Genomic DNA, 13,524 nt, shown 5'->3' with positions numbered 1-13,524 from the left:
TTTCACCCTGCTGGGCTGAGGTATGCTGAACTCTGTAACTACTGTTTGAATACAGGAACAATTGATGATATATTGGAGTTGTACCCAAGATTGACCGTGTATATCAATTATTCAATTATGTATGTGATGTAACTATAACCTGAGCTTGTAAATAACATCTAATCACCTTCAGTGGCTAAGTTCTTAATAACACACTAGTTTCTCTATGAGCTATCTTGCCCACTCAGAGTCGGAGAGCCATAAATGTATGTCTGTGTGTGTGTGTGTATATATGTAGGTGAATATATGTAGTGTGTGTGTGTAATATAATTATATATATATATATATATATATATATATATATATATATATATATATATATATATATATATATATATATATATATATATATATATATATAATGTCGTACCTAGTAGCCAGAACGCACTTCTCGGCCTACTATGCAAGGCCCGATTTGCCTAATAAGCCAAGTTTTCATGAATTAATTATTTTTCGACTACCTAACCTAACCTAACTTTTTCGGCTACCATACCCAACCTAACCTATAAAGATAGGTTAGGTTAGGTTAGGTAGGGTTGGTTAGGTTCGGTCATATATCTACGTTAATTTTATCTCCAATAAAAAAAAATTGACCTCATACATAATGAAATGGGTAGCTTTATCATTTCATATGAAAAAAATTTGAGAAAATATATTAATTCTGGAAAACTTGGCTTATTAGGCAAATCGGGCCTTGCATAGTAGGCTGAGAAGTGCGTTCTGGCTACTAGGTACGACATATATATATATATATATATATATATATATATATATATATATATATATATATATATATATATATTATTAAATATAACCGAAAAAGTAAGATTAATAATTCTAACGAGTTAGAATTAATAATTCTCCTGCGAGTTAGGAGTGAGGAACTGATTCAGAGGTATAAAACAGCCATAGAATTAGTTAGGAGCAAGGGAGGAATCCCGATCATATGTGGCATTCTTCCAAGAAAGGGAGTGGGAAATGAATGGATATCGAGGGCACTTGGTGTCAATTGCCGGCTGGAAAGATATTGCAAATCAAATGCAATATCTTTCATAGACAACTGGGAACACTTCTACGGAAAAAATGAAATGTATGCTCGTGATGGGGTGCATCTATCGAGAGCTGGGGTTGTTGCTGTTGCGAACTCGTTGGAAGAAGTGGTTAGAGGTGTTTGTTTGGGTTTAAACTGTTAGTAGATAGAGGTATGGGAATTGATTTGGAGGAAGGAGGTAATAAAAGTATGTGTTTGTGGGAGAAAGGAATTGGCAAAACGATCAGGGAAAGAGAAGGTCCGCAAAATAACAATTCACTTAGGGTATATTACACTAACAGTAGAAGTCTAAGAAATAAAATTAACGAATTAAATGCTCTTGTCTGCACAGAAAAAATAGATATTATTGCACTTACCGAAACGTGGATGAATGTAGAAAATAGAGAACTATTAGCTGAATATCAAATATATGGATTTAAACTATTTCACTCAGATAGATATATTAGACGAGGAGGTGGAGTAGCCATATATGTTAGGGACAATTTGAAATGTAGTCTCAAAGAGGGAATCAAAACAGAGCTACACACAGAAACTATTTGGATAGAATTAAACGAAAAAGCAAATAATATTATAATAGGAGTAATATATAGGCCACCAAATTTAGACAGAATGGAAGCAAAGCACCTATGGGATGAAATATGTAGAGCATCTAGATCTAACAGTATTTATGTCATGGGTGACTTTAATTTTAGCGGAATAAACTGGTTGAACAAAACAGGGAAGCAGAAGATTTTCTAGAATTAATTGACGATTGCTTTCTTACGCAACACATTAAGGAACCAACGCGGGAAAATAATATTTTAGATTGTGTTAACTAACAGGGAAACGCAAATTAATGACATCGAAATAGGGAGTGAGCTAGGGAGCAGTGATCACAAAGAAATCAGATTTAGCATAGAATGGAATAGACCAGTAGGAGAAAATTCTGTTAAAGTGCCAGATTTTCGAAAAGCTGATTTTAATAGCCTAAGAAATTTTTTGGGTCAAATTGATTGGAAAGTCTTGGGTATGGGGTGTGGGCCGGTCTTGGAGCGAGACATGAACCCAGCGATAGGTGACTTAAATGGGGATTTCGATGTGGATTCAATATATAACTTATTTAAGAATATTCTAAACAAAGCACAGGAACGTAGTATACCATACAAATTGAATAGATCGAATACTAATGACCCAAAGTGGATAACAAAGAATTTGAAGAACCTTATAGGTAAAAAGAGAGCTTGGTACAAAAGGATTAAAAATGGGGAGGTCACTTTAGAACAGGAATTCGTACAACTGGTTAGAAATGTTAAAAAAGAGATAAGGAAAGCAAAAAGAAACTATGAAGTTCGCATAGCAGGGCAAGCAAAGACAAATCCTAAAGGTTTTTTTCAGTTATATCGTACTAAGACTAGGGAAGGGATAGGTCCATTAAAAACTGAGACAGGTCAAATAACAGATAGTGATGAAGAGATGAGTAGTATTTTTAATAAATATTTTGTATCTGTATTTACTAAAGAGGAACTTAACAATATGCCTTCAGCCGAACAAGTCTATGTGGGTGGGGACGAGGACAGGTTGACTAGTTTAGCAGTTACCAGGGAGGATGTTCTTAAACAAATAGTAAAACTCAAACCAAACAAATCCCCAGGGCCGGATGAAGTGTTTGCCAGGGTGCTTAAAGAATGTAAAGAGGAGCTTTGTGACCCACTGTTAACCATATTTAATAAATCAATAGAGTCAGGCAGAGTGCCAGAGTTTTGGAAAGTTGCTAATGTGATACCAGTTTTTAAGAAAGGAGATAGATCACTTGCGTCTAACTATCGACCAATTAGCCTAACGTCTATTGTGGGAAAGTTACTCGAATCCATAATAGCAAATAAAATTCGTCTTCATCTTGAAAAACATAAATTAATAATTGAGTCGCAACATGGTTTTATAAATGGCCGTTCATGTTTAACAAATTTGTTATCTTTTTATTCTAGCATTGTTGAGGCAGTTGATAGTGGTAAGGATTGCGATGTTGTATACCTTGACTTTAGCAAAGCTTTTGATACAGTGCCACATGAAAGACTGATTAAAAAGATAGAGTCTCATGGTATTGGGGGTGCTATATTAAGCTGGATTAGGGCATGGCTATACCAAAGGAAACAGAGAGTTAGTATAAATGGAATCAAGTCAGAGTGGGAAAATGTTGTAAGTGGAGTGCCTCAAGGCTCTGTCCTGGGACCTCTGTTGTTTATAATATATATAAATGATTTAGATTCAGGTTTGAGTAGCAACATTTGCAAGTTTGCCGATGATACGAAAATCGGTAGGGAAATTAATTCGGAGGAGGACTCACTATCACTTCAAGTTGATCTAGATAGGGTTTTGAAATGGTCAAAGGATTGGCAGATGCAGTTTAATGCTGATAAATGTAAAGTTCTGAGGTTAGGTAATGATAGAGTTACAAGATACGAGCTAGATGGTGTTTTGATTGCGAAGTCGGATTGCGAAAGGGATCTGGGAGTTATGATTAGTAAGAATTTAAAACAAAAGGATCAATGCATAAATGTTCGTAATAAGGCAAATCGGACACTTGGATTTATTAATCGCAGCGTTAGTAACAAGACACCTGGTGTGGTTCTCAAGCTATATCTTGCTCTAGTTAGGCCCCATTTAGATTATGCAGTTCAGTTTTGGTCGCCATATTATAGAATGGATATAAATTCACTTGAACGTGTCCAGCGTAGGATGACTAAGTTAATTCCCCAAATTAGAAATCTTTCATATGAAGAAAGATTAACAAAGCTTAAGTTGCATTCACTGGAAAGGCGAAGAGTTAGGGGCGACATGATAGAGGTTTACAAGTGGGTGAATGGACATAACAAGGGGGATATTAATAGGGTATTAAAAGTATCAACACAGGACAGAACACGAAACAATGGGTATAAATTGGATAAGTTTAGATTTAGGAAAGACTTGGGTAAATACTGGTTCAGTAACAGGGTTGTAGATTTATGGAACCAATTGCCGCGTAACGTGGTGGAGGTGGGGTCCCTCGATTGTTTCAAGCGCGGGTTGGACAAGTATATGAGTGGGATTGGGTGGTTATAGAATAGGAGCTGCCTCGTATGGGCCAATAGGCCTTCTGCAGTTACCTTTGTTCTTATGTTCTTAACACGAATTTTCTCAATCTTTCGTACATTTCGCTTCACTGTTGGAGGTAAATCAAAAATCACTTCTCCAAAATTCATTTTTATTTCTAGTCTGACGCGACACGGGCGCGTTTCGTAAAACTTATTACATTTTCAAAGACTTCACAAATACACAACTGATTAGAACTTACGTATTCTCTGATTTTATATCTACATTTGAGTGAGGTGGGAAGGGTGATGTGGCATTAACACAAGACAGAACAAGGGGGGATATTAATAGGGTATTAAAAGTATCAACACAAGACAGAACAGAAACAATGGGTATTGAATAGAAGTGTTTGTAGAAAGCCTATTGGTCCATATTTCGTGATGCTTCTATATTGGAGCGGAGTCTTGAGGTGGGTAGAATATAGTTGTGCAATAATTGGCTGTTGATTGCTGGTGTTGACTTCTTGATGTGTAGTGCCTCGCAAACGTCAAGCCGCCTGCTATCGCTGTATCTATCGATGATTTCTGTGTTGTTTACTAGGATTTCTCTGGCGATGGTTTGGTTATGGGAAGAGATTATATGTTCCTTAATGGAGCCCTGTTGCTTATGCATCGTTAAACGCCTAGAAAGAGATGTTGTTGTCTTGCCTATATACTGGTTTTTTTGGAGCTTACAGTCCCCAAGTGGGCATTTGAAGGCATAGACGACGTTAGTCTCTTTTAAAGCGTTCTGTTTTGTGTCTGGAGAGTTTCTCATGAGTAGGCTGGCCGTTTTTCTGGTTTTATAGTAAATCGTCAGTTGTATCCTCTGATTTTTGTCTGTAGGGATAACGTTTCTATTAACAATATCTTTCAGGACCCTTTCCTCCGTTTTATGAGCTGTGGAAAAGAAGTTCCTGTAAAATAGTCTAATAGGGGGTATAGGTGTTGTGTTAGTCACCCAGAAATTGTGATATTATTTATGAAGCTCATTCCAGAATTTAAATTGTGACTAAATCATCCTCAGAGCAAATATAACATTTGAATGACAATACTGTACTGTCATTCATAAACAGCAAATTTAAACCTTATAAATGATGTTGCTCAAGTAGAAATAAAGAATTATTATTACGAAAGATTGAGAAAATTCGTGTTAGAATTATTAATCTTACTTTTTCGGTCATATTTAATAATATATGTCTACAGGAAAGACTGCTACCAAAATATACTAATATATATATATATATATATATATATATATATATATATATATATATATGTCGTACCTAGTAGCCAGAATGCACTCCTCGGCCTACTATGCAAGGCCCGATTTGCCTAATAAGCCAAGTTTTACTGAATTAATATATTTTCTCTAATTTTTTTCTTATGAAATGATGAAGCTACCCATTTCATTATGTATGAGGTCAATTTTTTTTTATTGGAGTTAAAATTAACGTAGATATATGACCGAACCTAACCAACCCTACCTAACCTAACCTAACCTATCTCTATAGGTTAGGTTAGGTTTGGTAGCCAAAAAAGTTAGGTTAGGTTAGGTTAGGTAGGTTAGGTAGTCGAAAATCAATTAATTCATGAAAACTTGGCTTATTAGGCAAATTTGACCTTGCATAGTAGGCTGAGAAGTGCATTCTGGCTACTAGGTACGACATATATATATATATATATATATATATATATATATTTCGTCAGTGGCTTGACGAAAAATGCAGACTGACCCCACACTCATCTGGTGCCTTCGGGAAGTGGAGATGTTTGGGGATGTATATATATCTCGAACTCTCTACTTCTTTTGTAAGGTCTGATGGTGTAGTGGGTTAAAGCATACTAGTTATGGCAGCTACTGGAAGGTAGTTGTTCTTTCTGGGTTCGAGTCCCACTGGTGGGTGTTGTCCAAAGATTATTAATCTTCACTTGTGGTTTATGCAAGTATAGGCTTATAAGCTGGACACGAGTTCTCTCACATTGACAGTGGCTTGACGAAAAATGCAGACTGACCCCACACTCATCTGGTGCCTTCGGGAAGTGGAGATGTTTGGGGATGTATATATATCTCGAACTCTCTACTTCTTTTGTAAGGTCTGATGGTGTAGTGGGTTAAAGCATACTAGTTATGGCAGCTACTGGAAGGTAGTTGTTCTTTCTGGGTTCGAGTCCCACTGGTGGGTGTTGTCCAAAGATTATTAATCTTCACTTGTGGTTTATGCAAGTATAGGCTTTTATATATATATATATATATATATATATATATATATATATATATATATATATATATATATATATATATATATATATATATATATAACTGAAAACTCACACCCCAGAAGTGACTCGAACCCATACTCCCACAACTGGTATGTACAGGGACGCCTTAATCCGCTTGACCATCACGACCGGACAATAAGGAAGTGATAGCCGAGGCTATATGAACCACTTCCCCGCCGGCACTCGGATGGTAATCTTGGGCATAGCATTTTATCAAATCACCTCATTCTTTGGGGCACACGTGAGGAACACAAATGCAAACAAGCCTGAATGGTCCCCAGGACTATATACAACTGAAAACTCACACCCCAGAAGTGACTCGAACCCATACTCCCACAACAGGTATGTACAGGGACGCCTTAATCCGCTTGACCATCACGACCGGACAATAAGGAAGTGATAGCCGAGGCTATATGAACCACTTCCCCGCCGGCACTCGGATGGTAATCTTGGGCATAGCATTTTATCAAATCACCTCATTCTTTGGGGCACACGTGAGGAACACAAATGCAAACAAGCCTGAATGGTCCCCAGGACTATATACAACTGAAAACTCACACCCCAGAAGTGACTCGAACCCATACTCCCACAACTGGTATGTACAGGGACGCCTTAATCCGCTTGACCATCACGACCGGACAATAAGGAAGTGATAGCCGAGGCTATATGAACCACTTCCCCGCCGGCACTCGGATGGTAATCTTGGGCATAGCATTTTATCAAATCACCTCATTCTTTGGGGCACACGTGAGGAACACAAATGCAAACAAGCCTGAATGGTCCCCAGGACTATATACAACTGAAAACTCACACCCCAGAAGTGACTCGAACCCATACTCCCACAACTGGTATGTACAGGGACGCCTTAATCCGCTTGACCATCACGACCGGACAATAAGGAAGTGATAGCCGAGGCTATATGAACCACTTTCCCCCCGCCGGCACTCGGATGGTAATCTTGGGCATAGCATTTTATCAAATCACCTCATTCTTTGGGGCACACGTGAGGAACACAAATGCAAACAAGCCTGAATGGTCCCCAGGACTATATACAACTGAAAACTCACACCCCAGAAGTGACTCGAACCCATACTCCCACAACTGGTATGTACAGGGACGCCTTAATCCGCTTGACCATCACGACCGGACAATAAGGAAGTGATAGCCGAGGCTATATGAACCACTTCCCCGCCGGCACTCGGATGGTAATCTTGGGCATAGCATTTTATCAAATCACCTCATTCTTTGGGGCACACGTGAGGAACACAAATGCAAACAAGCCTGAATGGTCCCCAGGACTATATACAACTGAAAACTCACACCCCAGAAGTGACTCGAACCCATACTCCCACAACTGGTATGTACAGGGACGCCTTAATCCGCTTGACCATCACGACCGGACAATAAGGAAGTGATAGCCGAGGCTATATGAACCACTTCCCCGCCGGCACTCGGATGGTAATCTTGGGCATAGCATTTTATCAAATCACCTCATTCTTTGGGGCACACGTGAGGAACACAAATGCAAACAAGCCTGAATGGTCCCCAGGACTATATACAACTGAAAACTCACACCCCAGAAGTGACTCGAACCCATACTCCCACAACTGGTATGTACAGGGACGCCTTAATCCGCTTGACCATCACGACCGGACAATAAGGAAGTGATAGCCGAGGCTATATGAACCACTTTCCCCCCGCCGGCACTCGGATGGTAATCTTGGGCATAGCATTTTATCAAATCACCTCATTCTTTGGGGCACACGTGAGGAACACAAATGCAAACAAGCCTGAATGGTCCCCAGGACTATATACAACTGAAAACTCACACCCCAGAAGTGACTCGAACCCATACTCCCACAACTGGTATGTACAGGGACGCCTTAATCCGCTTGACCATCACGACCGGACAATAAGGAAGTGATAGCCGAGGCTATATGAACCACTTCCCCGCCGGCACTCGGATGGTAATCTTGGGCATAGCATTTTATCAAATCACCTCATTCTTTGGGGCACACGTGAGGAACACAAATGCAAACAAGCCTGAATGGTCCCCAGGACTATATACAACTGAAAACTCACACCCCAGAAGTGACTCGAACCCATACTCCCACAACTGGTATGTACAGGGACGCCTTAATCTGCTTGACCATCACGACCGGACAATAAGGAAGTGATAGCCGAGGCTATATGAACCACTTCCCCGCCGGCACTCGGATGGTAATCTTGGGCATAGCATTTTATCAAATCACCTCATTCTTTGGGGCACACGTGAGGAACACAAATGCAAACAAGCCTGAATGGTCCCCAGGACTATATACAACTGAAAACTCACACCCCAGAAGTGACTCGAACCCATACTCCCACAACTGGTATGTACAGGGACGCCTTAATCCGCTTGACCATCACGACCGGACAATAAGGAAGTGATAGCCGAGGCTATATGAACCACTTTCCCCCTGCCGGCACTCGGATGGTAATCTTGGGCATAGCATTTTATCAAATCACCTCATTCTTTGGGGCACACGTGAGGAACACAAATGCAAACAAGCCTGAATGGTCCCCAGGACTATATACAACTGAAAACTCACACCCCAGAAGTGACTCGAACCCATACTCCCACAACTGGTATGTACAGGGACGCCTTAATCCGCTTGACCATCACGACCGGACAATAAGGAAGTGATAGCCGAGGCTATATGAACCACTTCCCCGCCGGCACTCGGATGGTAATCTTGGGCATAGCATTTTATCAAATCACCTCATTCTTTGGGGCACACGTGAGGAACACAAATGCAAACAAGCCTGAATGGTCCCCAGGACTATATACAACTGAAAACTCACACCCCAGAAGTGACTCGAACCCATACTCCCACAACTGGTATGTACAGGGACGCCTTAATCCGCTTGACCATCACGACCGGACAATAAGGAAGTGATAGCCGAGGCTATATGAACCACTTCCCCGCCGGCACTCGGATGGTAATCTTGGGCATAGCATTTTATCAAATCACCTCATTCTTTGGGGCACACGTGAGGAACACAAATGCAAACAAGCCTGAATGGTCCCCAGGACTATATACAACTGAAAACTCACACCCCAGAAGTGACTCGAACCCATACTCCCACAACTGGTATGTACAGGGACGCCTTAATCCGCTTGACCATCACGACCGGACAATAAGGAAGTGATAGCCGAGGCTATATGAACCACTTCCCCGCTGGCACTCGGATGGTAATCTTGGGCATAGCATTTTATCAAATCACCTCATTCTTTGGGGCACACGTGAGGAACACAAATGCAAACAAGCCTGAATGGTCCCCAGGACTATATACAACTGAAAACTCACACCCCAGAAGTGACTCGAACCCATACTCCCACAACTGGTATGTACAGGGACGCCTTAATCCGCTTGACCATCACGACCGGACAATAAGGAAGTGATAGCCGAGGCTATATGAACCACTTCCCCGCCGGCACTCGGATGGTAATCTTGGGCATAGCATTTTATCAAATCACCTCATTCTTTGGGGCACACGTGAGGAACACAAATGCAAACAAGCCTGAATGGTCCCCAGGACTATATACAACTGAAAACTCACACCCCAGAAGTGACTCGAACCCATACTCCCACAACTGGTATGTACAGGGACGCCTTAATCCGCTTGACCATCACGACCGGACAATAAGGAAGTGATAGCCGAGGCTATATGAACCACTTCCCCGCCGGCACTCGGATGGTAATCTTGGGCATAGCATTTTATCAAATCACCTCATTCTTTGGGGCACACGTGAGGAACACAAATGCAAACAAGCCTGAATGGTCCCCAGGACTATATACAACTGAAAACTCACACCCCAGAAGTGACTCGAACCCATACTCCCACAACTGGTATGTACAGGGACGCCTTAATCCGCTTGACCATCACGACCGGACAATAAGGAAGTGATAGCCGAGGCTATATGAACCACTTCCCCGCCGGCACTCGGATGGTAATCTTGGGCATAGCATTTTATCAAATCACCTCATTCTTTGGGGCACACGTGAGGAACACAAATGCAAACAAGCCTGAATGGTCCCCAGGACTATATACAACTGAAAACTCACACCCCAGAAGTGACTCGAACCCATACTCCCACAACTGGTATGTACAGGGACGCCTTAATCCGCTTGACCATCACGACCGGACAATAAGGAAGTGATAGCCGAGGCTATATGAACCACTTCCCCGCCGGCACTCGGATGGTAATCTTGGGCATAGCATTTTATCAAATCACCTCATTCTTTGGGGCACACGTGAGGAACACAAATGCAAACAAGCCTGAATGGTCCCCAGGACTATATACAACTGAAAACTCACACCCCAGAAGTGACTCGAACCCATACTCCCACAACTGGTATGTACAGGGACGCCTTAATCCGCTTGACCATCACGACCGGACAATAAGGAAGTGATAGCCGAGGCTATATGAACCACTTCCCCGCCGGCACTCGGATGGTAATCTTGGGCATAGCATTTTATCAAATCACCTCATTCTTTGGGGCACACGTGAGGAACACAAATGCAAACAAGCCTGAATGGTCCCCAGGACTATATACAACTGAAAACTCACACCCCAGAAGTGACTCGAACCCATACTCCCACAACTGGTATGTACAGGGACGCCTTAATCCGCTTGACCATCACGACCGGACAATAAGGAAGTGATAGCCGAGGCTATATGAACCACTTCCCCGCCGGCACTCGGATGGTAATCTTGGGCATAGCATTTTATCAAATCACCTCATTCTTTGGGGCACACGTGAGGAACACAAATGCAAACAAGCCTGAATGGTCCCCAGGACTATATACAACTGAAAACTCACACCCCAGAAGTGACTCGAACCCATACTCCCACAACTGGTATGTACAGGGACGCCTTAATCCGCTTGACCATCACGACCGGACAATAAGGAAGTGATAGCCGAGGCTATATGAACCACTTCCCCGCCGGCACTCGGATGGTAATCTTGGGCATAGCATTTTATCAAATCACCTCATTCTTTGGGGCACACGTGAGGAACACAAATGCAAACAAGCCTGAATGGTCCCCAGGACTATATACAACTGAAAACTCACACCCCAGAAGTGACTCGAACCCATACTCCCACAACTGGTATGTACAGGGACGCCTTAATCCGCTTGACCATCACGACCGGACAATAAGGAAGTGATAGCCGAGGCTATATGAACCACTTCCCCGCCGGCACTCGGATGGTAATCTTGGGCATAGCATTTTATCAAATCACCTCATTCTTTGGGGCACACGTGAGGAACACAAATGCAAACAAGCCTGAATGGTCCCCAGGACTATATACAACTGAAAACTCACACCCCAGAAGTGACTCGAACCCATACTCCCACAACTGGTATGTACAGGGACGCCTTAATCCGCTTGACCATCACGACCGGACAATAAGGAAGTGATAGCCGAGGCTATATGAACCAACTTCCCCGCCGGCACTCAGATGGTAATCTTGGGCATAGCATTTTATCAAATCACCTCATTCTTTGGGGCACACGTGAGGAACACAAATGCAAACAAGCCTGAATGGTCCCCAGGACTATATACAACTGAAAACTCACACCCCAGAAGTGACTCGAACCCATACTCCCACAACTGGTATGTACAGGGACGCCTTAATCCGCTTGACCATCACGACCGGACAATAAGGAAGTGATAGCCGAGGCTATATGAACCACTTCCCCGCCGGCACTCGGATGGTAATCTTGGGCATAGCATTTTATCAAATCACCTCATTCTTTGGGGCACACGTGAGGAACACAAATGCAAACAAGCCTGAATGGTCCCCAGGACTATATACAACTGAAAACTCACACCCCAGAAGTGACTCGAACCCATACTCCCACAACTGGTATGTACAGGGACGCCTTAATCCGCTTGACCATCACGACCGGACAATAAGGAAGTGATAGCCGAGACTATATGAACCACTTCCCCGCCGGCACTCGGATGGTAATCTTGGGCATAGCATTTTATCAAATCACCTCATTCTTTGGGGCACACGTGAGGAACACAAATGCAAACAAGCCTGAATGGTCCCCAGGACTATATACAACTGAAAACTCACACCCCAGAAGTGACTCGAACCCATACTCCCACAACTGGTATGTACAGGGACGCCTTAATCCGCTTGACCATCACGACCGGACAATAAGGAAGTGATAGCCGAGGCTATATGAACCACTTCCCCGCCGGCACTCGGATGGTAATCTTGGGCATAGCATTTTATCAAATGTCCTCATTCTTTGGGGCACACGTGAGGAACACAAATGCAAACAAGCCTGAATGGTCCCCAGGACTATATACAACTGAAAACTCACACCCCAGAAGTGACTCGAACCCATACTCCCACAACTGGTATGTACAGGGACGCCTTAATCCGCTTGACCATCACGACCGGACAATAAGGAAGTGATAGCCGAGGCTATATGAACCACTTCCCCGCCGGCACTCGGATGGTAATCTTGGGCATAGCATTTTATCAAATCACCTCATTCTTTGGGGCACACGTGAGGAACACAAATGCAAACAAGCCTGAATGGTCCCCAGGACTATATACAACTGAAAACTCACACCCCAGAAGTGACTCGAACCCATACTCCCACAACTGGTATGTACAGGGACGCCTTAATCCGCTTGACCATCACGACCGGACAATAAGGAAGTGATAGCCGAGGCTATATGAACCACTTCCCGCCGGCACTCGGATGGTAATCTTGGGCATAGCATTTTATCAAATCACCTCATTCTTTGGGGCACACGTGAGGAACACAAATGCAAACAAGCCTGAATGGTCCCCAGGACTATATACAACTGAAAACTCACACCCCAGAAGTGACTCGAACCCATACTCCCACAACTGGTATGTACAGGGACGCCTTAATCCGCTTGACCATCACGACCGGACAATAAGGAAGTGATAGCCGAGGCTATATGAACCACTTCCCCGCCGGCACTCGGATGGTAATCTTGGGCATAGCATTTTATCAAATCACCTC

This window comes from Procambarus clarkii, chromosome 28, assembly GCF_040958095.1.
Source record: "Procambarus clarkii isolate CNS0578487 chromosome 28, FALCON_Pclarkii_2.0, whole genome shotgun sequence".
Lineage (NCBI taxonomy): Eukaryota > Metazoa > Arthropoda > Malacostraca > Decapoda > Cambaridae > Procambarus > Procambarus clarkii.
Note: the sequence above shows the minus strand (reverse complement) of the source record.